At 40.3% G+C, this 27,229-nt stretch overlaps 1 protein-coding gene across 3 annotated transcripts in view; it reads right to left on the reverse strand.

Moving 5' to 3' along the window:
• FOXP1 (forkhead box P1) overlaps positions 1-27,229 on the reverse strand; it is a 564,989-nt gene that overhangs the window by 351,948 nt on the left and 185,812 nt on the right. For all 3 annotated transcript variants that reach the window (XM_033131911.1, XM_033131909.1, XM_033131905.1), the window contains exon 3: positions 9,690-9,780. The gene's annotated coding sequence lies outside the window, so the exon portion shown is untranslated. The remainder of the gene's footprint in view (positions 1-9,689; positions 9,781-27,229) is intronic.

Genomic DNA, 27,229 nt, shown 5'->3' on the forward strand with positions numbered 1-27,229 from the left:
CCGCTGGAGCTGGAAAATTACTCTTGTGTTTGTTCATTTTCCACAGTGTTCTGCGCTAAGCAAAGAAAGAAGGGAGGCAGAGATGGAGATAGAGTAAGTAAGCAAGGTTTTGATACCCCAACTACCTTTAAGTGATGATGAACCGTTAGACAAGAAAAAGAAGGGACTACAAAGACCCAGCTTTATTTGTTAACTGTCAGTGCCTTCGGCTGTGAAAGAGAGCAAACCCTAATGTGACCCACTCATTTCCCCAACATGGTCAAGAGTCATCCCTACAGTAAGTCCAGGACCAGAGGCCACTGTGGTCAGAAAGGAAATAGAGGCGTGTAATGGCACACTAAAGTATGCTTAAATTAAAATGTGACGCAGCCATCGTATGTATACAATAGAGGGATTAAATGAGCTATCATTTTCAAGCTTTACAGGAAAATTCCAAGCTTTTAAGTGTATTCCTAGTGAAAGATAATGTGATGAATGTCATAATAAAAAAAAAAAAAACTTAGGAGGAAATTATTCTTTATCCTTTTTAAATTTTCCTTATGAAATGCATCATTTTAACATAGATCATTTCAACACACTCATCCATAAATGTAAATTTGTTTTGATAAGATGAAGAGCCTTTTAATCCAAATTGCACAGTGATACTTCCACACTGATCTGCTATAACTTAGTAATCAGAGTTAACAGACTGCCTAATTAACCAAGTCATCATTTGCCAACATCCAAATATGGGATGAATTGTGGGCCAAGGAGAAAATATGATGGACATGAAAATTATTAATTCAGGGAAGCATTAAAAGCATGTGGAGTTAAAGTTCTTTGCTAAATTTCACCATCTTTAATAGCCTTGATTTTTATAAGTAACATGTGAAAATAAAAGACATATTCCATGCAGAGTATGTGAAAAAACATTTTCATATCAACTAGTGATTGATATACTTAAATTACTTTTTAAAGCCTTTTATAACCTATGAGGTAAAAATCATAGATGCCTTCAGATAACAATGAGTAACACACAGAAAGTGCTTACTAGGTATGAGTGTCATATTCACTGTTTCATATGCTCAAGATGTTTATTCTCCACATGACCCCTAACCCTTTGGAAGGTATGATTTTTATCTTCGGGTATCAGATGCAAAAACAAGGTTCACAATACTTTTTGCTCACAGGAATGTATGAATAAACAAACAATATCCAGTTCTTTCAAAATTCTTAGGGAAATGTTAAAAATTCTATAATTTAACTCACCAAAATTTTACCCATGGAAGCTTCATTCATTCATTCATCCATTCATTCATTCATTCTGTACTTACAAGACAGAAGACTAAGGTAACTTGGAAGACGCAATGCGGCTAACCTGTACAAACAGCAATTACCATCAACCTAGGATTCCTATCACTAACGTCACTGACATATCCTAAAAAACATGCGTATTTTAACTGAGCTGAAATATTGTATAAGCCAATTTTCCTAGGTAATGCAAGTGCAAGTCTGAATACAGGATTCAATTTGAGAAGAGATGGTAAGTCCACCAATCTGACCATTTTCCCTGTGGTTACTTGGCAACTCCCATTCATCCTCTGAGGCCCTGGCCAGGTCTCATCGCTTCTGGGAGGCCTTCCAATTCCCCTCTACCCAACCACACACAGACAACCCATCAGGATTCTTGCAGCTTCTGTATCACTGTATCATAACTGACCTTTGTGTCTACCTCACAGATATAAATATGTTGAAATCAAAGCTCTTGCTTTAGGATCTAGAACAGTGACAAATGGTAGGTGGCTGTTTGGACAGAAGGACAGATGGGCTGTGCGACAATGACTGAACTCCCGGCTCCTGGGCTATTAGGTAGACAACTTCCTGGGAAAACCTCAGAGGATACGCATCATGGGAAGCTGTGCCCATGTGAGATTCAGAGCTTCTTTCCAGCCCTGTAGTCCTACACATTTACTGCGCATCAAGTATAGCACATACACAGCCTTCCTTTCGAGATTTCTGCCCCTGCTTCTGCAAGAAGTACCCTTTTTGCCCACTTTCCATTGTGTCGTGGAGGTTGAACACCATCCACAGACACCAGCCATGACTCCTGTGGCCCACTCCAGGCCAAGCGCACCTTCATACCTCCCGGGAACCAGTTCAGCTCCAGCCCCAGAGACTGTTTCAGGGATAGGTACACAGCACAGACCACACTGCTCACAGCCAGGAGATGCAGATTCTGTGGCCGCTGCTAGAACTCGTACCAGGAAAGGACTCCTTGCTGTCAAAGGCACTACGAAAACAGAATCCTGAGTGGTTATCTTGCCACGGCCTGGTAAATGCCTGTGTGAACGAACACAACAAGAGCACAGTGCAGCCAAGAATCTGAGAACAAAACTCAATAGCACAGCATGATCCGCTCGCTCCGATGTGCCTGAAGTTTGGTCTAGCGTTCAGCTTTACAGAACCACGAGGTAACCACAGCTGACCCTTGAACAATGGGGGTTTGAACTGCATGGTACACTTACACACGTGTTTTTCTTTGTTTTTCAATAAGTACCCATACTGATTTCTATCTGCAGTTGGGAGTCCATGGATGCAGAGGGCCAAATGTATGCACTGTCCTACATCATTTCAAACAGGTAAGTTGATCATCTGCAGATTCTGGTATCCACAGGGAGTCCTGGAACCAACCCCCGGGGACACTGAGGGGCGACTTAAGTTTCTGGGGAGTCAAAAGTTATATGTGGATTTTCAACTGTGTGGGCGTTGGCACCTCTAACCCCCACGTTGTTCAAGGATCAATGGTAATTCCTCTTTTGGCCTAAACTCATCAGAAGTAACCAGAGACCAGGGCTCAACACTTTACAGCACAGATACATTAAAAATGGTCTGCTGTTTGTATTAACAAGGAGATACTGACACTTCAAACCCTATAAGTAAAAATTGATTATTTGTGGTCCCTTGCAAATGGCTTTTATATAGTTTTTTCAATATATATTTAATATATATTATATATTTTACTATATATGTTCTTTACAAATCTAATATTTTTATTTTTGAAGGTCAAAATCCTTGGCATAGAGCTTATGAATTTGTAATTCTACTGAGCAAACAACTGAAGGCCTTCTCATTTGGTTAACTAGTGCTTCCTCCAGGTAGCCCAGATCTTTACCCTCATCAACAAAAAGCCTTCCGAATGAACATATCCTAAGAAACAAAGGGCCATTCTGAACCTGCCTGCTGGGAAAACACCCCAGGTACAGGACTGCTGCTTTGCGAAGGAGACCTCACGTGCTACACCTTTTGACACAGGTGATTGAGCTGAACAAACCAATTGTTGGATGGTCAGAGGCTAATAATAAAATGAGAGCTACTAAGATGAGGTTAATTAGAATGATGGACCGGAGAAGAACGACTCAAAGATCTCGAGAAAATGTCTTACCAGGCACATCCAAGCAGACATAGAAGAATGCCAACTGAGTGGCTGTCCTTGTTCCGGACTATATTGAGACATACTCCCACAGTTCTTGTACTAGCAAAAAGAATCAAAATATTTGAAAAAGTCCAATAAGATCAAACAGGGCCTGCTAGATGGCACTGAAGGATCAAGGTCAACATGCGGCATAGAAGCCGTCCTGGAGGAAAGAACGTACACTCAAGCAAACAGTGCCTGTCAACCAACAGCCTAGAAAATGTGTGCATGGTGAAGATCGCACGGCATGCTGGCTAGGAGCCATGGCCCCAGGGCAAGGAAACCTGGGTTCAAATCCCAGCTCTACTTCTTATCAGCAGAGAAGTCTGAGGGAGATGTTTAACCTCACTCTGCCTCAGTTTCCTCATCTGTAAAAAGGATTTTTAGAATCACATCTCTCAAGAGTTTTTGTGAGTTAATACATACCAAGTGGATCTCTGTCACAGTTAATGGATGATTTGGGACAGATATGGACAAAGGCAAGCACGGCCTCTCTTGATGAGAGCACTCAAGGTAAAGTTTTATGGGTGAGCTGACACTGAGAAATTCAGCTCCCAGCACATCGTAACCAGACTCACCTGGCATGAGACTGCCACACCAAACTGGGTGCACACAGAGCAGCAATACTTGAAACCATCAGAGGAAAACCGTCAGAGACGTCCTCATCTTCCCCAATACTCAGGTGGCCGGGTATAGAGAAGAGGGTCGTACGAGGGCCGTTCCAGGCTGCCAAGACCCCACGTAAAGGGCAGCCATCAAGTCCTGCACACGTGGATCTGCTTCCCCTTCTGTGATTATGTTTTAGTTTCTGAAATGATCGTTGGAGATGGGAGTTCCACATTTTTAGAGATGTAAAAAACCAGGTTCTTTGACGCTCTGAGCTTTTATTATGAGTCTAATAAAAGCTTTGCTGAATCCTTTGCATCACTTGACTGAAACTGAGAAAAAACTTTAGCTTTTTCTTCACTAACAAGGCTATCAGGAACCAAATGTGGTGTCTTAAACTATATCTTAATCATATTCCTTTATTTTTATAAGTCGAGAGGGTATAAAGCACAAATTAATCAAATCAATGGCTCTTCATGTTTTACATCAGCCTAGCTATTTCATCAGCCACATAAATAAGAGTATGTGACTTCATATAGTTCATCTTTTACCACCAAAAAGTTAGGAGAGGTAAAGACAAAGCTCCTCCCACGCTTCAGCTTTCACACACATGCGCGGTGAGCACCACAGGTCAAGCGCAGGCAAATGAAGCAACACCACGACAGACCACTACCCTCAGGCAGGTGAGAGAAATCGGAGCTAAGGATGAAAGATGTTTGTATCTAACTCCTTTTGATCTATAGACAAGTTTTTCTTTCAACAACAACAAAAGAATATGTGGATTATCAGGATAGATACATCAATTTTTTTTTTTAATTTAGAACTTACAAAAATTTAAGACATGGTCTGTTGTGAAGCAGGAGATCAAACCAGCTCTGATGCACTTAAGGACAAAACATACCCCAGCCAGATAGCTTCAGGGTAGTGCAACACCCTGAAACCTGAATGTCCAGGGTTTTGTGGTGGAGGGTCAGACTCCAAACACTGAGGACTCCCACATTTGAGGTTTAGCACTTCCATTACCTGAAACACGTCATAAACAGCCAGCAGCCAACGTGTCAACAACAAATATATACAGATCATCCCACTGCTTGCTCATTTTGTAGTTTTTAGTTTTAATGTGAATTCAGTGTATGAAACATGCGCGAATATAATAAGAGTCAAGGCTCTTCACCATGTTTACCGCTTTAAAATGAAGACTGCAAGAAAGTGCAGTGTGAGCTGGTAGTACAACCCCAAAGACCCTCGCTGAGCTTCCTAAATCAACAGCATGGTTACTGTGCCAGGCCCAGTGCAAAGTACATGTATCATCTCATTGATGCTTGCACTAACACCAGGAGCTAGGTAATGCCCTTACCCCTGCTTCGGGTGTGCAAACTGAGGCCCAGAGAGAGTCATTTGTCCAAGGACACAGCCCATGAATGAGAATGCTGAGATTTGAGCTTGGAATCCAATGTCCTCAATTACCCTGTACCACTCAAAATACACATGAGGCCCAAATGGCACATGGTTCTGTCTTCATTGGAAAGATGGTGTATAACCCTTCCTGGATGGGACACAGAGTATCAGAAATGTGTCGACTGTATACTGGGAACTTTCCAGAGAAAACCCAAGGGCAGTATTCTATTCCTACCATAAAGGTGAATTGTCGGGTTTTATTTCTTCTCTTACTCTCTCACCCAGATGCAGCTCTCTTAGGTACCATGAAAATGTAGAAATTCACAGGAAAATCTCCAAAGTTGTTATGACTGACTCAGTAAATACTGGCTGCGAGCATGCCTGCCATACTAGGCACTATCAGCCATGAAGAAGCCACACTGGACGAGGCAGACCTGCCGCTGGCTTGTTACCTGCTAAGTTAGGTATATTCAGAGAGTGACAGAAGATGCAATAAATGGGGGAAAAAAACAAGAGGCTTGGATGGAGAATAGTGAGAAGGGAAATCTCCTTTAACATGGGTAGTTAGGGAAGGCTTCTCTAAGAAGCAGACATTTGAACTAAGCACTCAGGGGAGAGGAGGAGTGAGTCTTATGAAACACAAATGTTGTTCTAGGCAGAGAATACCATGGTCCAGAGGCAAGAAAGATTTTACAGTATCTGACATGGACATGGCATCTAAATAAAATATTTGAAACCATACAACAAAAGCTCAAAGTTTCTCAGAGTCTTTTGAACAGGTAAGATTTTCAAGTCACTATGTCCAAAGAGTCAACGCTTTTCCATTGTCAAAACGGGACCCAGAGAGTGAAGTTCTGTTAACAGGGTTGATGGGCTTACTAGGCACTAGCGAGTCCGGGGGTCAGTACCCCCAAGCCCATCAATCCTGTGACAGAGGGTCCCAGTTAATGAAACCACTGCTCCTGTAAGAAGCTGTTAGGACTTGACCCATGTACACCCCACAATGCTCAAAACTCCATACACGGGCTGGTCATGCGGTTGCTGCCACTTCTCCGTCTTTGGGACACGTGGCCACCTGGGCCACCCATGGGCACTGCTGACAACCTCTGCTGCAGTAATGCAGCAGCTCCTGTGTGCAGATGACATGTGCCTTCGGGGGACCGAAGAAGATCTGTGGGGGACCAGGGCCTGCTTTGCAGACTCAGCACAGAGGCCGGAACTGGGATGAGGTAGGGAGATGAACATCATGTAGCATCAGCCTTCACGAGTGAAACTCTACAGTTTCAGATTATCATCAGCAATACTGACTTGAAAGCAGTTAGTGAATTCTGCTTGCTAGGCAGGCCCATTGTCTGACTAAGTAAAAAAACAGAAATAAAAAAAGAACTGCACGCCTCTCGGGGGAAATTATCAACACGGGACCCAGAGATTGAAGTTCTGTTAACAGGGCTGTCCAGTTGTGTACACAACTGCAATCTCCTTGAAGGAGCATCAAAGCCTCCTCCCAAGGCTCTACTTAAATAGAGGCACTATCAGAAGAGAAGCAGGACTGTGTAACACATCACCTACCAGAAAACACCACTGAACCAGACACAAGACGGTCCAAACTCCTAAGACAGGGATTTCACCACATGGCCTGGGGTGGGGAGCTCTACTGGCTGGCGTCTACTACCCACCAGGATCTGTGCTAAGCTCTTTGCAAGCATCATCTCTCTAAGTCTTCACATGGAGCTAGCTCCTACTTTTATTGCTGTTTTCTAGATAAGGAGGCTGTGGCCCAGAAAGGTTAAGTAAGTTGCCCAGGGTCACTCAGCCAGTAAATACAAAGGGTAGAATTTGAATCCTGGATGATCTAACTTCAAAGCACTCACTCTTAACCATACTGCTAACCATATATGGATATAGCAGGCATTCAATAAATGTCTGTGACTGCATCAACTCCCATGCTTCATGAGCATCAGTCACGAGCTAGCATAGGCAGATAATATATTTTGAAGCAGAGGGAAGTCTCATTCTACTCATTCCAGGAGATGGAAATTTTCACAAGAATAACATATGGGCCAATCTGGTATAGAGAGATTGGACAGGGATGACTCACTGTCTCCCTCATCCTCCAAGGTAGGTTTTCAGGAGAGATGTGGGGAGTAGCCTATCAGAACTGCAGAGAGCACTGTCCAGTCTTTGACGGACAGTGCAAAGCCATTGGGGAAGTCCCCTGCACATACAGGGAAGAACAGCACTGCATGTCAGTCTTCATGTCTCTAGGACCCCATGCTGCTAGTTCAAGCTTTCACAAAAGTTTATATCCAGAGGAGAGAAAAATCCAATAGAAAATTTGGGAGTTTAAATTTTGGTTGATAGCTCTCCTGAGAAAGAAATTTATTTCGCAGATTTGCCACAGCACTTTCAGTAAGAATATTATGGTCCTAAAATATTTACTGAGATATGTATCTCTGCTGAGAATTGAATAAGTTGAAATCTAACACGTAAAATTCAAATAAGATAATACACACACAAGTCAGTAAGAGACAGAAGGCATTTCATTGAAAATGAATAAAAATTAAACAGGTAAGAAAAATTAATATCATGATTTTGTGTAAGCAGTCACAATTGTTGCTCGGTAACCAGTCCCCTTCCTTCATTACAACTAGGACCTGCAATTCGTCTGGGACATCAAATTTCGCAAAACTCAGGACGCATTTCCCAGATGCTCTTAGGTTAGGGGTAGTGAAAAGGCTATGACAGAAGTCCTTGAGTAAGACGTCAGGGAAAGTTCTTTAAAGAGGTCTGCCTCAGCTGGGAGGGCAACTCGCTTTGTCTCTTGTACGTCTGCTTCTCCCTTTCAGGAGACAGAGGCAATGACCAGAGAGCAAGCAGCCGAAATGGGACTTTGAAAATGAAGCAACATTTGATCAGGCAAATGATCAAATGTAGCAGAGACAGAGAAGGCACAAGCTGCTCTCTCCAGATAGCCTTCATGAGAGAAAATACACAACTAATTTTTAAAACTAATACAGTATCTGTTACTAGAAAACAATTCTTAAATGATATAATAATATGAAAATGTATCTAAAGACTATGCTACTTAGTGTTTTTGTGAGGAAAAAAAAAGCCTAGAAAATTCAGGAATTGGGATTGTGATCACCCCTCTGTTTGCCAAGCTGTGTAAGTATGACTCTGCTTCTCCATTATTACCGCTAGTCCAGAGGAGTGTACGTGTTGAGCCTGTCTCTATGTTTTGACATGCAAGACTTGCGAATTCAAACATACTTGAAGATACCCAAAGCATTATTATTTACTAAGGCCTATATTAAAGGTTGAAGATCTTAAAACACTCTCAGATTCTGATGATTAAAGGAAATTTAATTGTTCTTCATTGGCATTTGATCTTTAGCCTGCCAAAATCTACCCGTTGATCCCTTCATCCATATTGGATACTAAAAAGACATTTCAACAGTTTGTCCATCAACTGTAAAACAGAAGGAACGCACAGACAAACCACATTACTCAGAAAATAAAAGAGCTCTCCGCCACGCTCATTTAGCTCACGAAAGCCCAACGTGATTAAAGAGGTGAAGAAGCACTCCACTAGGTGAACCAGAATGACTGTGCAGAGCCATCCATTACCTTTGTAAGGAGTTTCGAAATTTTCAAAGTGCTTTCATATACATTATAACTTATTTCATCCTTACCACTACACCCTGTGCAGTACGAACAGCAGGTATTTTTTCATTCCCACTTCTTGATAAATTGTTTGCTCAAGCTCAGAGGAACTGATACCCAGCGAGGTATCTGGTTTACAGGTCACTTGTCTCCCTTCAATGCATTAGATCAAGGCTCAGCAAGCTACAGCCTTCAGGCCAAATATGGCCCACTGCCTGTTTTTGTAAATAAAGTTTTATTGGAACAGTCACACCCATTTGTTTATGCATCGTCTATGGCTACTTTGCTACAGAGACCGCATGGCCCAGAAGGTTGAAAATACTTACTATCTGGCCCTTTATAGACAAAGTGTGCCAACCCTACATTAGATCAGCTTTCCACAAATACGATCCCCAGGTTCTGGGCCCTATTCTTGAAAGCCATCAAGCTGTCCCGGAGCTCAACAAACCTGATAGCTTTGGAATTCATGCTTGATAGTATCTTCCTCGCAATTACTGTATCCACTACTGTGGATGTAGTAATGGGGGGCAATTCTAAGCAGTACACAACGTTAGTGCTATTTGCCTCTTACCTTTTAATGTGTCTCACAGCCATAAAAAGCCGGGGGGGTCACTGGCTGGGGGCATGCATAATGCCATAGGACTGCAACACACAGAGGGACACTGAAAGCAAAAAGAATAGAAGAGATTAAGTGAAGGGGCAAATTGTGATACTTCACAATTTGTGTATATACAGAGGGTGCCAAAAAAAAGTGTACACATTTAAAGAAAGAACAAAAATGTATTAAAATTGTAATACTCACTATGTATCAATAGCGAAAGATGAATACAAGTCACGTTTGACTTCTGCAATTAAAAGAGGTGCTCTAAGTGGTTCCCATCAGCGTCCAGACACTTCTGATTATGGCGAACTACTGCTTGAGCAACACTCATCAATGTGTCCACTTGTAGACATTTTTTGGCGCCCCCGGTATATATGTATACTACATATATATATATATGTATACTACATATATAATATGCATACATAATAGACATATCTAAGCATCTATTTTGTCCTTTCACTTCTAAAATCAGCACTTCATTAGCTCATAACCTAAGTTCGGTATTACAAAATGATAGTAGAAGGATGCAAAATGTTATATAGCCAAGTAAAACTGCCAGTCTGGAAGGCAATATCATTCACTTAGAAAGTCAGGTTCCTTGAGGTCCATCATTTCTTATTTTTTAGGATGAATTATCATAATTACAATGTTATCTCATCTAGAGAAATAGGGCAAGATGATCCATGAATCCAAACAATGATTTTGCTTTGGGTTTTGGTCTTTTAGTCTCACTTGGTAGAAGTGATGGGAGGAAATAAACACATGTGCACACACGTGGCCATGCACAAAAATCCCACCTGCCACAGGCTACATTTCTTTTTCCAGTTGGATTTAAAATGTAGAAGGAAGTTGCGACATAGCCTTCTCATGGCGACAGCCAGCCTGAGTACGTGTTCATGTGCCGAGACCGTGCACTTCCGTGGCTTAGCAAGCTTGTGAGAATATTTAAGAAACTCAATTCCAAGTAAGCTGAAGTTGCTGACTATTAGGCCAACTCATCCTCCAATAGTTTCAGTGAACTGCAGTGAGTACAAGGTTTTGCATGCCAGGCCTCTTCTCCCTAGATCCTTGGATGATAATGCCACCTATACAACCCTCGAGATGACAGGAGGGACTCTGTCATATAGGGAAACGGAACTGCAGAATGAGTAGAAAGCATGAACTCTTCAGTGTGGGTGGGTGTATGTTGTTCTCTTTCAACAGTAAACGCAGACAGAACTCCATCAATGTATGTGTTTTCTAATCTAATCAGACAGAGAAGTTGAAACCGAAAAGGAGATGTATGAAGTTTTATGATTTGAATAGTCACGTACCTCCGGAAACTATGTGGGTTGTCTGTCTACCAGAGCTCAGAAGAGGGTTAAGAGGTGGTGCTCCCAGTGGGTGCCCTTCTTGATAAGAGATAAACCCAGGCCAGACTGGTCCACACTATGTTTTCTAGGTATCAGTTATCTATATGAGTGTCAACTGTTTGCCAAATATATTACGGATTAAGAATCTTCATTCTTACGAGTTTAACATGCTGTGTTAGCATTACTCCTCTTCAATACTGCAGCTTAAGAGTATGATAAGAATGCATCAAAAATATTTTTAAAGATAATTTCGGTTGGCAAAGGATGTACTTGATCAAACTTAATTGGTGGACTCATTAATGAGCAACTGCCACCACAAGAAAGAGGCCCATTGTCATTGACTCCTCAGAGCAATGCGATAACAAAGTTAATTATATTGCTTACAATGGATTTACACCTGCTTCCTTTTAGAGTCTATATTTTCCAAACATTTGTTCTGACACTGCACGTTTTTGCTCCTCATAACAGAAAACGATCAACTGTGGGCGCCTCAAGGAAAAGCTGGTAGATCACGCCCTAACGTCAGCGCAAAGCAACTGGGAAACTTCTCTCCCCTTTATTATCTACTTGTAAAATGTTATAAGCCTGTAAACGAGTTAATTTATGAGCTACGTTAATAATTTACTCACACTTGATCACAGGCTTCACAAATATGGTTTGCACGGATATGGAGGATAATCTCTAGTCCGGCTTCTCTCCTGAGGGGGCACTAATTTGACACAGTAACACGACATGGATGGGAGGCACCCTCATGACCAGACGCCAAGATGAGGCTGTCAGCCTGGCGTTTCAGTGGGGAGCCCACCTGCTTTTACTGCTGCTCAGTACACGATGCTCAACTAATTATTTAGACAGCGACATTAATGAGAATCCTCATGTTTATTTTCAACATACTAACCAGTGCTCAGCTTCTGTTTGTCTGATATGGGCACTGATTAAAATATGTTTCATAAATAGTCAGTTTGAATTCTAATATAACAAAGAACACTGGCAAATAATAAGGAACAGATGACTGGAAAACCATCCCCATGAACTCAACTTGTTTTTTGTCTAAAATATTGTCAAGGACAAAGTGACAGGAAAGGTAGCAGGAAATGCCAAGAGTACCAAGAAAAGCGAAAGGACTATTTTTAATCACATATGTTTGTGTACAATCTTGACTTTTGAGAAAGGCCACTGGATCACAGTATAGTCGAGCAACTTCATCTCAAATAAACTTCCCTAACTTTATGACACTGAATATTTTTTAAGTTTGTTTTTGCATGGAATGACCAAAAGTTTTGTTTGCTTTAATGTGCTTTTTCAATCTGACAAAAGTTTGATCTTTGATGAAACTATCTCAAATATGATCTGCACAGATATCAATAGATGCAATTGTGTTTTTTTCCAAATCTATTGTAAAACTGTACAGCTAAGGGTTTTTAAAAACATGTTCTGTAATATCCTCTTATACATCTTGTTTCTACTCTATTAAACCTTGCAATTAGGTTCTTTCTACTTTAAATTAAATTTCTATTTTGGAATGATAAATTTTGCCCTCCATTTTATGGTAATTATAAACCTAAAATATTCATATAATGATAGTTTAAAATAAATAACTTTAGAAAAGGTGTGCTAAGATCTACCAGAAGTTTTGAAAAATTGAAAAAGTTCCTGATGTGCTTTATTGTAAAATGTGCACTTTGAAACGAATTACTGTGGTAGTATTTCAACAAATGTTCCATCTGCCGTAATTGATAAAGAATTCCATTCAATAATGTATATGACTTCTGATTTTAAAGAACAGAAAAATAAATATGAGTCCACAAAGACCACTTGGGTAATGAAAATGTCATTGCAAGCAACATTACTTAAGTATGCATTTCTAAACTTACCCTACAATAGATCTATGATTTTAGAATGCCAACATATGTAAATTGTACACAACACGTGGAAAGCAGATTCAGATCTCAGTCTAATTTTTAAAGTATATTTACCCAAGTACACAGATTAATTGTCCCAACCCAGCATTATTGTCTCCAAACACTGCTATTTCCATGGGTACCTGTTACACACAGGTTCTCAGATTATTGGCATATCTGTGCAATTTATATATGGTAAGCATTTGTCCTCCATAATAATACAAAAAGATATAGTCAGCATGTGGCAGAGACTGGTTCGTCAAATCCACTTCTTTTTCCTTGGCACATGTATTTCCCAGCCTCACTGCCTTGTAACTGACTTCTGGTCAAGCACATAGAAGTGGGTATGTTACTTTCATTCTGACCCTGAACCCTACCTGAACCATCCCTAATGCCCTCTCTCTTCCCTTGATTGCAGGCTCAGAGGTCCAGTGAGTAACTATCGTTCCTACAGATGATGGAGTCACTGGAGGAAATAAGCTAAGGTCTCTGAAACACCACATGGAGCAGAGCCACCATTCCTGTTCCCCACCAGCCAGCACTAGACTATGAGGTGCCTAAGAAATAAATCTGCACTGAGTTAAGCCTCTGGGACTCAGGAATGTTTGTTACAATTGCCAGTATCTCTTACCCAATACATAGACCTTTCTAAATTCTCGGGGCTCCAAAGTTATACTCGAATCTCCGGGCCACCGCACATAAGCAGAAGCACTATAAATTTGGAAAAATTCCTAAAAATTTTTATAGTTGTGATTATTTGCTCCTCGAGTTAAGCTAAGGGTAGAAAAGAGAAAGGGAATCGACAGCTAATGTATCCCCAAAGTGTGTGAATTGTATCTTTCCTTGCCTAATCTCTGCATTGCCCTATGAGGAGGTCTAAGTCCCGTTTTACGGATGAGAATACTGAGCCTCTACTAAGTGAAATACCAGCAAATGCCACAAAATGTCTATCCAGTTGATATTTTCCTAGTTGAATGCGTCTTGGCATTCCAAATTTTATAGAAAATGCTTATTTCTAAATCAAACATTTTTGTCTATTGCTCATAAGAAAAATTCCATGAAACCCTCCAAAATTTAATACAACATTTTCAATAAAATATGTAAGGGAAAGTGTCAAGTTACAATACAATGGGTAGAATGTCAGAAACTTCTGTAGAGGTTTTGAAAAACCAGGAACAAAGGGGGTGTGTCTCGGATGTTCTTGGTGATTTAAAAAAAAAAAAAGCCACATTTCAAAAAAAAATGCATGTTGAAACCATATTAATTGTTGAGTAATTAATGTTGCAGACATTTACATTCTTAATGTGAGGGTTGTTGACTATATATAAGGCATTTGACTACACTTTAGTCATATTTTAGAATAAAGGGTGACAAACGTTTTCTCTGAAGGGCCAGATGGTGATATTTTTAGGCTTTGCAGCCGTATGCTCTCTATTCCAGCTCCTCAGTTCTGCCATTGCACTAGGAAAGCAACCATAGGTGATAAGTAAACAAATGGGTGTTTTGTTCTGATAAAACTTTATTTACAAAAATAGGCAGTGGGCCAGATTTGGCCCAAAGGACGTAATTTACCCCCTTCTGTTTTAGAAAATTGCCTGGGGGTTTTGCATATTGACCTGTAACACGTTAAGGTTTCTTCCATGTAAAATAATACGATGTAGGATCCGGTTAGCATTCCCACCCAGGATATCTGATCCCATTCCAGGAATGGATTACTGATGTTCAGGGAGCATAGCCTTAATATGCCAAAGGTTCAAGAGACAGAGAGTTGGCAGCACTCAGTTTCCATCTAAGCTCTAACCCCACTGCCCCATTCTTCCCCCTATGTCATGACAACTTTCAATGCACTCATGAGTCCATATAAAACACTAAAAGGCATCCCATGTCATTTTGAACAAAAATCCAAATAATAGTGTAACCAAAAAAAAAGCTGATGATTTTGCTCAGCCAGCACAGTCAGCTCCCTGTGTTAAGGTAATGGAGGTAACAGTTACCTTAAAGTGATCTTACATTAAGGCTTTCTTTAAAAAAAAAAAAAAAAAAAAAAGCAAAATAAACAAATTTACATTTAAAATGTCACTGATTACTAGGAACAAGAAATGACCGCCTCTACAAGTTTCGAAATCAGGCACGAAGTCTCCCCATGTAAGAACCTAATGGCTTTCTTGGACCTGGAGGCTGTCCTCTGTTCACCAATTTCAGAGTAGGAGCTAAGTGTCCAATGGTGGATTATACCAGAATCAAGGTAGCAAACATATCCCCCCATTATTCTCTCAAAAATGCAAAGTTATTGTAACAAGGTTTTAGTTCACCATTTTTTTTTTTGAATGGCAAAATTCAGAGACATATACACAGAGAGAGATGCTTTTCAAAAAATATCTGTTCTACGTTACTGCTTTATTACAATAGTTAAGTATATGAGATGGCTTGAGACATAAAATGGATAAATTTTATGAATCTGTTTGACCTAAAATGTCAATCACAACAGAACAAAAGTAACTAAATGATAGTCTAGTCTGACAAAGGAATATTTTGTAGTCATTAAAAATGGTACTGGGAATGGGAAATAATGTGCAAGTGCTTGTTATAATGTGACATGAAATAAGCAAGACAGAAAAATTATATCTACAATAGACCCTTCACTGTATAAAACTTGTGTCAATAAAGAACAGAAAAAAAATAATAAAATTAACAGTGTTTGCCCTGGTGGTGATTTTTTTCTTTAGAATTTTTTGTATTTTTGATTTTTTTAAAACACAGCAATCTCTAAACGATTGGTTACAGTATCTGAAGAAGTTATCTGAACGTCAAGAAGACACTTGTTGTACGTTAATGCTCATTTATTAATAGCTTTTAATTGCCTATTTTCAGACTAGAGGTGTCTTGATAAGAGACTTTTATGTTCTCTCTCATGTCTCAAACATAGTATTTGCAGACCTTTATGTACTCAGTTAACATTCCTTGAAGCAACGAATAGTCCACCTTACTTTTCAAAAGTCCTCTTTAATTAATAAATTAAATTTTTATACTTCAAGCCTTTAAAAAATTAAATAATTTAGAGGTTCATTGATTGCAGATTATAGCTGTAAATAAATTGCTTGATGTGAAATTATACTTTCTCCTTTTTCCTTTTTCCATGATGGCACAATAATTTGTCTTTCAATAACTCAAAACAATTCTGAGTCATGTTCTCATTAAAAACAAAATACATCTTGATCATGAATCTTGGCATTTCATAAATATTTACCCCAAGTGCACTGTCTGCTTTAAAGCTGGGATGGTAAGCTCCTGATTGACAGGTAGCTTCTGTGTAGAAGAGGGGAGGAGATCTATCGTGTCAGCTGGGACAGGGCGCCATGCTGTCTTCACACTCACTCTTTCTGTGGAGGCTCTTTCCCAACAACAGCCCAGAAGCACACAACAAATGTGTGCTTCATCATTGTTTTCTCTGTCCATCAATCAATCAGTTTCTCTCTCTCTCTCTCTCTCTCTCTCTCTCTCTCTCTCTCTCACACACACACACCACACTCACCTACACCTCTTGCTTGCACACTTTCAGCATTCCCTAGCACTCTGAGGATAGAAATCAAAACCTTCCCCTTGGCTCTTACAAGGCCCTCATGATCTGGCCGAAGCAGATCTCTTCAGTCTCAAGCTCAAGTACATATGTCCACCGGTCCTGCCAAGCTTCTCACTGAGCTTCTGTCCTGAGCTGGAAGGAGAGACTAATGAGGACATGAAGATTTTAGCTCCCTTCCTGAGAACCACCATGGTCAATGTGACAGCTGGGGAAGAAACATATCTTTCCTTTTAAAAAATATAGGGCATCATAAAGTAAACATTTTATTATATATTTTCATCCACTAAATGTATCATGAGAAATTTCCATATTGTCTTCTGGATAAAAATAAACTGAGATTAACACACACACACAAACACAAAATAAAGTCTTAAAAGCAACTTCACTTTTCTCCGTAAGGCACAATAATTAGCCCACAGGTCCTCTGCAAGCTCATAGGAATGGCAAGTGGGTGTGGGAGGATTTAGTCCTCACCACCAGTGAACTCTTCTGTCCAAACTTGTCAAGTCCAAGAGTAGAAGAAAAAAATAGGGCCAACTGCAGAACACAAACAGATCCCGCCATATGAAAGACAATCTGTGTGTAGTCAGACTAATTCACCACTCAGGTCAGAGTATTTCATTTTACGTTGGAAGGAATGCAAGCTACAGCTGGCTCATCAACAAACCACCCTGCCGGGTCCCAGAGGAAGATGCACTCGTAGTTGGGACTTAAATGAAAGACATCCTCGTCATGGCATACAAAAACTGAGGTCCTGTGAGGGCTATCACGCTTCCTGATCTCTGGGAGAACAAAGGTATATATTGATGAGCAGGCTGCAGAAGTAGGGGTTCTAGGCTTCACTCGGATCAAAACTCAGTGGCTAAAACCAAAGTAACGTATTGTTGAGGACTATCACATAATAACTAACTCCGTTTCATTTTCTTCTCCCTGAGCACACAGGATCATACTGCCCAATTTTCCTGGCACTTAGGTTGGGGTCACGTGATTACCTTCTGATCAGTGGGATGTGAGCAGAAGCAGGTACACCACTTCTGAGCTTGACAACAAAAACCAGCTGCACTCCCTGTTTCTCTTCCCCAGAGACCAGGGAGACCCCAAGTTCCTTGTGGCAAACACAAGACAGTGGAGGTTTAATGGACAAACACTAACATGAAAGAAGAACGACATTTACCTTTATTATGTGAAGCTACCGAGCTTTGCGGGATGTTAGTCACAACAGCTAGCAGTGCGCAGCCTGACTAACAGAGTTTACACCTTATTATACAGCCTTCGTTAGGACTTTTCTTAAATAAACAATGATTTTTGGCTTTGGCTCCACTTCTGCCATCTTGGTCCCATGGCACCATGTCTTAATATTCTGTTTATTCCCCTTTTAGAAAAGACCCACCACCCTGCCTTCCAATAATCTGTCAAATAGAGTGACAGACAGTTAATCCATTAAGAGAAAAAGCATGCATCTGACAGTTACTTTTCTAGTACTTACCATGGGCCAGACACTGTGATTGAAGATGAATACAGCTTGGAATTGAGACAGAAGAGGCCTCTGCCTTCATGAGGCCCACGGTCTACCCGGAAACACCAACACGAACACATGGGAATGACTCAGACATTTGACCCAAGCATGAGAGTCAGAAAAGGCTTCATGCAAGAAATGCTCTGTAAGCCTAAGACATGAAAGGTGAGAAGACCTAGCCAGGCAGGTGGGCTGGCTGGGGGCAGGAGCGCAATCCTAGATGCCTCCAATGGCAGAGTCTCCAGGGCCGCTCTTGGTCAGAAACATATGCGCAAGCACAAACACCAGGCCTCAAAATAACCTCTGCCTTCTGCGGTGATTTTTAAAACATATCTTGGGAGCATCAGGACTTCCAAATCAAAAACAAGACCAAATATATTCAGTAATACAGAAATAAAAGAATGCTATTACCTTCTGCTAAGTGTCTCAATGGTGTAACTTAACCCAAAACACTTGGTTTTCTACCACTGATAGGGAGAAAGGAGAGGGTTATTCACACTAAAAGTGCTTTTCGAAATTATCTTAGAAAATAGTAGCAAGCAAAACGAGGCAGCCTCAGTTCCCAAGCCATAGCATTATTCCTTCTTAAAAGTCCATCCACCTCCTCCTTTATAAATATTATAACTAACCCTCAAAAAAAAGTGGGTTTTGTTTATTCTTTAACTCAATAAAGCCACGAGGAAAGAGCATTAGAACAGGGTCAAGAGACCAGGTTCCCATCAGCTCTGGATCACCACTTAGCTATAGCCCTCTGTAGAGTCCCCTCACCTATAGAATGAGAACTAGGAGTTGTGAGACCTGGAAAGTCCTTTCTGGCCATCTCATAAAAAGGTTTCTCAATCTCACATACGCAGCAGACTCCCCAGAGAAGCTCGTTAAAACAGGATTTCTGGGCCCTAACCCTAGAGTTTCTGATTCACGGAAGGCTGCAGTGAGGCCAGAAAAGTTACATTTCTACCCAAGTGATACTGCTGCCACTGAAAGTTCAGCTGGCTCTACATGGGGGCCAGGCTCTGATGCGCCCTTCCAAACCCCACCTGCGCAGCTGCTCGAAGCGCGTCTCCTCCGAATCAGGCCAGCAGAGTCTGGCTCGGGCAGGGAGGGCCTCTTCCAAGACTCCCTGCTCAGCCTCGGTGGCCCAGGGTCTGGCCCTCTCTCCCCAGGAAGTCTCCTTTCAGGAGGCTCTGCAATCTCCCACGTGCTTTATCCCGATGCCTGAATCCTAAGTGGCTGCCTTTGAGCACTTACATTGGTCTCAGAATAAGACCGGCCCACGGCCATGTTACGCAGGGCCTGCTCACACCTCCAACCTCTTCCACCCCATCCCCACTAAGCGCCTCTGGCCATACAGGATCCATAGCTCATTCCTAACTCTGAGGCGTGGCCTTCATCATTCACTCTGCCTGGGAAGTTCTTCCTGCTACTCTTGCATGGGGAGAGCATTCTCACTTAACCTTCAGATCTTTGGTCAAAAGCCCTCTCTTCCACGATGCCTTCCATGATTGAACTATCTAAGTGACCTTCCCAAGGTACACGCTGTATCCTATTTACTCTCTCTGCCTGCCTCTACTAGTGGAAAACGCCACAGGAGGGGGATCTGTACTCACCACGCACCCCTCCCCCTGCCATATACAGCACAATGACTGTCACACACAGTAGGCACTCAATTTGTTGGGTGCATGAATGACTAAATCAAATTAGCCTATGCTAGTCTTCAAAAGACTTAAAAAGGAAAACCCAGTAACTCTAAGCTATAATACAACAAGTTACAGAGCCCAGTGACTTGCAATAGCATGCGACAGACTACAGTTACAGGAGTGAAGCATCTATGCCAGGGTTCCAGGCGTCAGAAACTGAAGTGAGGTCAAGGGCGGCAGGAGATCCTGCCGCATACGCCTCAAATCGCCCCGAGAGGCCCACTCTGTCTCCTACAAACCATTTCATATAACTTATGCAAGGTGCTACCAGTAATACTTGATGTCTTGAACTTCTTTCTAATGGTATGCTCTTCCTGCTGCCAGGTGCAAGAGGAAAGCAGGTACCAGAGTTCTTTGCAAGCTGAGCTCCTCTACCCTGAACGACTCTGAAAAACCACTTGCAAGCCGTGTATGTTAACCACAGTTTGTAATCTTGTCACAGGTGTTGGACTAAAAAGGGGACAAAGCCTTTGAAGATAGCCGCCTCTATTACGCCATTGTGTCTATTCCGCACCACACCTACACGCTAACAAAATCCTTTCTGTCCTTCTCGCCATGGCAAAGCGGGGAGGGAATGCTGCATGACCGTGCTGGGGGCATCCTACAAGCTCACAAATGTTTACGCCTCTACAAAACACATGCGAAAGTAGAATTTTAGCACTTATCATCAAAGCTGACACTAGTACACTGGAGAGGAAATCAAGTGACATGAGTTGTACCTGGCATTCAATAGAATATAGGATAAATATTCTTCATAAAGCCAAAACATTAGTTGGAAGTTCAAATAAGGGAGATGAAGTGAATGAATATACACCAAATGATTTTTCTGTAATTATTTTCAAAAATCATTAAAATGCACTAAGCTTTTTAGCTGGTGGTGGGATGAAATCGGTGCCAACTCTGGTGTAGACACTAATTTCTTACTTTGCAGTCTTAGAAAAGTCACACCCCCTCTCTGAAACACATTATCAGGAAAAGGTTTAGTGGGTTCAAGTATTGCAAAGGTTCCTTCCGGTCTACACACTCTTTGAATCCATGAATGCTTCCAGGCTTGCACCTGAGGTGGACAGACACAAAGACAAGGGTGCACACACCTCTACCCTGCTCCTCAAACCAACACTGGGAGAACTGCCATCCGTTATCAGAAGCTAAGGTGTGGGGTGGCTAGATTCTGGTTTATTGTGTCTATTCAAATAAAGTTATGTTTCCATGTACTGCAGGAGGGTGAGATGATGTAGTAATTACCTGTTACTCTTGACAAGGAAGGTAATTAATGTAGCAAAATACCACTGTAATGTGTGTAAATTTAGACCACCATAATTAAAGCACCCGTCTGTTCAACAAACTGTTCAATTAAGAAAAAATATTGACGGTGTACATTTTTTGAAATTAGAAAACGTATGGAATGAATGAATCTCCCTTGGTTGACATCCATTTCTAGAATGCTTTCTCAGCAGGCAGCATCCATAAAGGGTTGTAATGGAGTAACTTCCACTAAAACACCAAAGTATTTTTATACATATACTACTAAGAAAAAGTATCTTGTGGAAGTGTTTTGTTTAGCATTCTCGTTCCGTAAAACATGCACCAGTCAGAAAATGAACTCCTGGAGTACCTGAACCCCAAACGACAGCAAGCGGCCAAAAGCTACGAACTTATTACTGTGCAACTACCCAAGTCAGACTGGCATCAAGGATCACAACCTGCAAGTACCACTGCCTGCCTGCCAGTGTGAACGAGCTGGAGGCACGAAATGCACGTGGGCTGCCCTGCCCCGGTATACCTTGCACAGAGAAACAAAGATATAAAACTTGGCCACATTATTCTTTTACTCTGTTTTTTTCCTGTGTCTCCAGGTCATTTTCAGACTCAAAGGTTAACATGCTAAACAAGAAGGCTGCCTGGTCCTTCACTCCAGACAAAACTTATTCTCCTTACTAATCTGCTTTAAAATTTCTAGCCACATCAAGAGTCAAATGCCCAAAGAAATTAGAGATTAAACCAGAGCTGCCATAAGACTGAGATAAAAAGAATGCAACAGTGACCAGGTTAGGGGAAAAGCAGTTACCTCTCAATTTGTGTGTACACACACACACACACACACACACACACACACACACACACACGATTATTTCTACAGGAGAAGTGGGGAATTAGTCAGGGGCCTCATAGTTTGGTATTAGGGAAATACCAAGGTTTTCTTTTCCTCTGAATTCTTCTACTCAGATAAATTCAGAGGAAGACACAACAAGTTGGCCTGAGGAGAGAAACAGCTGGAATTTAGACACACTAAACCGTGTGATATGGGAAAGAAATGGTATATGATTTCAGGGTCATTTAATGATGTATACATTTGTTTTGGGGTTAGTTTTTACCTTTTCATATAGCAATTTTAAGTTGGGAGGCACAAAAATCTAGAGAGAAGTAACTAAACGGCACCTTAAAGTGAACTCTTAGCTTATCATACCAAAATTAAGTCCTAAATGTTCTATATCTGAGAACTTGGATTTATCCCCGAGTAAAGAATAAAAAGTACAGAGAGACATTCTAGAGTGAAACATGGTGAGAAAAATGAAATGATTTCTCCAACTAAAATACTCTGATTTCACACTTAGAAAAAATAATAATGTCATTAAAAGGACAAGGATGAAGAAATCACTTGCTCTAGCTGTTGATAAAAACAAGGCTATAAGGTCTTAGAGGGAAAGAGGATTTTGGAAAAGCAGCTTTGGAACTCACACGACATGGTCACACTGGAACTTTAACTTTTAAAATGAACATTTTTTCTTTTACTCTCATAGCTTGAAAGGATGCTAAATCTAATTATAGTTGGGACAAGGGAGGGGACATGAATTGGGGACCTGACACAAGTGTCATGGACTGCAAACTAAAATTTCTGATTCTCAAATGTTGAATGAACCATCCAAAGAACAAAGGAAAATCAGTACCATCCTTGCTCACTGGGCGAATTTATGGAATATGAAATCTCCACGCACACTTACTTCAAAGATTACAATGGATGGCATCTTATGGGTAATGTAATATTATAAAGTAGCGCAAAACGATTTAACATTGATTCTATCATTTGATCTGTACAAACCACTGACATAAAATTAATTCCGTCATATAGACAAGTAAACTAAGGCCCAGAGAATCAGCTAACTGGTATGGCTGAGTTCCCAAAGGCTACTGTACTAAAACAATTTGTCCTCCTTGGAATGGGATAAACATGTCCCTTGGTCCCACTGAATCAATTTACAGAGAATATTTGAATATTCCCTTTAATACTTACAGTTGTCACTTGTGTCTTAAAACCTGTACCTTAAAATATTAAGGTACAGGCCGACTGGTTAATATGTTCCAAAGCAACAGTGGCGTAAGTTGTTAAGTAATCACCCAAGTGGAAAAAAAAAGATCTGGTTGCAAATTCTGGCTTAGCCATTTAGTAAAAATACCTAGAATTTGTGATCCTATGACCCAAAGAGCGTAAGTAGTCAGTTGTGTCTAGAATTTGCTTGACCCCAAAAGAACACCACCATCTTCAACATTATATAAGTTAGTTTTTGGTTTAACTTTCTGTCAACCTTTTCTTCTTGCCCCTTCCATGGCATTGCATGGTGGTTCTCTTTCATCTCACGGAAACTGAGAACCAGGGGGCTCGAGGATGACTTTTTCAGGTCATATACATTCTCCAAATGAAGAAGCTGATGCAAGAAATTGGAAAAAAGAGACAGGTAATGAGAAAAGGGAGGTAAATATGCATCTAATAATACATGTCATAGTTATTCATCTTTTACTTATAGAAACGTGAAAGTGAGTGAAATGCAGAACAGATTCTTCATCCTTTTTCATTCTCAAAATTAATAAAAATTGGAGAAAAAACTAAATAGCAAACGGATCAGCAGGCACAAACCAACTTATGTTTAGGTGTTAAACTGTGTGTTTCCTGGGGTTTAGCAACTTTAAGAGAGTTCAGTGGGCCACAAAGACTCAGTGAAGTGCAGTTATCCAAATTCCGATCTTATATGAACTTCATGCATACCGCCTTTTACATAAGAGAAAATTATTTTAAACCACACATCAAAAATGTGGAAAAGTGAGATGATTTAAATTATTATCGGTTCCTACCGTTGAATGTTCTCTTCTACGTAACTCCAGTTTAGGCATCCAGAGAAACAGTAAAAATGTGAAATACTTTTTATTTAATTATGTAAATAAATATCACATCAAGGGAATATTATTTGTTACATACCATGCACTGTGCTCAGATCTATTTTTGCATAATCCCATTTAATCCAAAAGCATCTCATAAACTATAATACACAGAGTCCCTGATTTATGACAACTTGATTTAACCATTTTTCGACTTTACAATGGTGTCAAAGCAATATGCATTCAGTAGAAACTGTACTTCGAATTTTTAATTTTGATCGTTTCCCATGCTAACAATATGTGGTATGATACTCTCTCTCATGATATGGGCATTATAAAACAGGCTTTTTGCCCAACAGCAGGTTTTGCCCAACAGCAGGTTAATTTAAGTGTTCTGAGTACATTTAAGGTAGGCCAGGCTAATCTGTGATGTTTGGTGAGGTAGGTATATGTAATGCTCTTTTGATTTACAGTGTTTTCAACTTATGATGGGTTTATCAGGACATAACCCTGTCATGAGTTGAGGAGCACCTAGACAGTGAGGAGCATTCCTACAGTGAGGAAGGTGCTTTTTCACCTCCATCTTCAAATGGAAAACTTAAAAAGGCTTAAAAAGATTAAATAACTTTCCCAAGGTCACAAAGTTACTAAGCAGCTTAGCCAGAATTTGAAACCAGATCTCTTTTCCCAACTTGAGTAATTACTTAACAACTATACAACCACACTTTTAGAACATATCAGCTAATACTCCTGGTGTAAGGTTTCCTGGTTCATGTTGGTACTGGAAAGTAAAGCAACTTGAAAAACAACTTTGTTTTAAGAAGCTCGTTTTGAAATAAAAGTCTTTTTTTTGTGCTGGTAACATGAAAACTAATTATTCTTCAGGTTATAGTGATAATTATTATTCTATGAATACTATATATATCGCTTCCCCAGAATGTGGTGTTTTTGTCTATCAAAATACAAAGCAAAATATTTGAACGTAGTTAACACCTAAATTCTCATATCCTCCAGACTTCTGTCTCAAGTAAGAGATAAAGCCACACTGGTCCTGATTTTCTAATACAGAATTGTGTCAAGAAATAACTCAAGGATTTCTGCCCAAATCATACACAAAATTGAATCAATACAGGCTCCCCACCCCCAAAACAAAAGGCTGTTTTGAAGACTTATCACTGAATGAACCACTTTTAAAAAGGGACAAAAAATGGTTGGATAAAGAGATACTACCCTCGGTCACCAACTTAACTTGTTCCTTTTGCCAGGGGAGAGGAAATACTAACATCAGAAACTTCTGGAACACAATGACGTGAAACACAAATACCTAAGAAGCTACCACTGAGAGAATGGTGATAATATGCAGTTACCACAAAATATGATACTATTAGAAATAGATTGGCTGACATAATATTTAAGTTTCTGCCATCTTCTGATCTCAGAAATTCTTCTTTTCTTCTTTCAGATATTTGCTCCCTTATCAAAACAGCCATTCTTTCATGCCCAATTATCCCTCCACTGGTCTTGGCTGTTTCTAGCTATTATGTCGAAAACTCTCCCTTCATTCATGTGCTAATTATACCTCTGTCTTCATATTAGCCGTGTGATTAGGAGAACTGGGTAGAACAAATAGACAAATGCAATATTTCCTAAAGTTGTAGACTTTAAACCACTATGACAATTTTAGGTGGTATGGACATAATAAATTACACTGAATTGCATACTTAGAAAGTTGTTCTTTTTCCAATTCCATTTCAACACTTCTAATTATGTCAAGGACAAAGCCTCATTTGGGTGTTGGCCTGACACCTAACATATGTAAAGTCCATTTATAACAAAAAGAGTACCTGCCCAGCTCAATACCTTAGATAGAAGTAGGCAAAAATATAAAGTGAGAAGTTTATATCAGGAACCAGCAAATTATGGTCCACGGGCCAACCTGGCCTGTTGCTGATTTTTGTAGAGTCCATGAGCTGAGAATGGATTTTATATTTTTAAATGGTTGAAGAAATAAGCCAAAAGAAGAAGAAGAATACTTTTGACATGAAAAAATTACATGAAAAACAAATTTGTTTCCATAAATAAAGTTTTATTGGGACACAGCCATGCTCCCCCTACCCCCATTCATTTATACATTGTTTCTTGCTGATTTGGGGTTACAATGGAGGAGGTGAGTAGTTGCAACAGAAACCATATGTCCTGTGAAGCCGAAAATATTTACTACCTGGCCCTTTACAACGAAAAAGTTTGCCAACTCCTGTGTATACCATCATTCTGCCTTCATAGTATTTATTTTAGGTTACCATAGAGCTTTGGCAACTCATACTACTTTTTCTTTTAAGGGATAATGTAAAATCGCCTTTTAAAATAGACTGATTTATATTCTAACAAGTGAGGGGACTTAAGAGGAAATAGAAGCAAATAAAATATAGGTGGTATTTAAATCAAAATCAGGAAAAACATACACAAAATTGTGAAGAATGCCTGGAAATAGTGAAGTTTGAAAAATAATAAACCTAGAAGATGGGTGCAGGCAGGGAGGGGTTGGGATATAAAACAAAATACTATGTAAATAAGACATCCAGATGCAGCAGTGTCTTCTCCAGTCAGAGTGGAGTCTGAAATGTGGACCCCTAGTGGACAGGAGGTCAGGTGGGTGACCCAACACCACCAGCTTGGCCGGCCTCATCACGGGGAGTGGCAGGTTATTCTCTTACATCCACAAGACCCTGATACACCAGCCAAGATTCCTAGTCTGGCAACTGGTGAGGCAGTCAGTCCAAAACAACCAATGCTGTGTAGTCAGGTAAAACACTAGCAAAAAGCCAAGGGGCTCAGCTAGAGGCTCAGCCAAACGCTTCATTCCAAGTATCACTTTGCACTGATAATGTAAGGTTCCCTTAGCTTTCTTCACTCTGAGGGAAATGTTTCCAAAATGCACTGAGCATGAAAAGGTTCCTGAATGTTAGAGTAAGTTCACATTGACAATACTTTACACTCTTCAGTGTTTGATATGCACAATGTTTATTCTTTAACAATGAAGTTTCCTCAACAGTTTGACTATATTCTTTTTAGAAATTTCTTTTTGTAAAACAATCTTACATTATTGTGCTTGCTGCTCGCTACTCTCCCTGAATATGCATCTCTTCTGTGGCCTTTCAACTAAACATCCTTTCCCCAAGACAGAACTGTTTTTCGTTGTTCCACTAACAACAATTTCTGTTGTTGAGTCATAGACACTACTGTAGCAGTGTTAAAATTCATCATCTTCTTCTTTCCATATGATTAATGTTTTTTAAACATGCTAGTAAA

The sequence above is a fragment of the Rhinolophus ferrumequinum genome, chromosome 17, assembly GCF_004115265.2.
Source record: "Rhinolophus ferrumequinum isolate MPI-CBG mRhiFer1 chromosome 17, mRhiFer1_v1.p, whole genome shotgun sequence".
NCBI lineage: Eukaryota > Metazoa > Chordata > Mammalia > Chiroptera > Rhinolophidae > Rhinolophus > Rhinolophus ferrumequinum.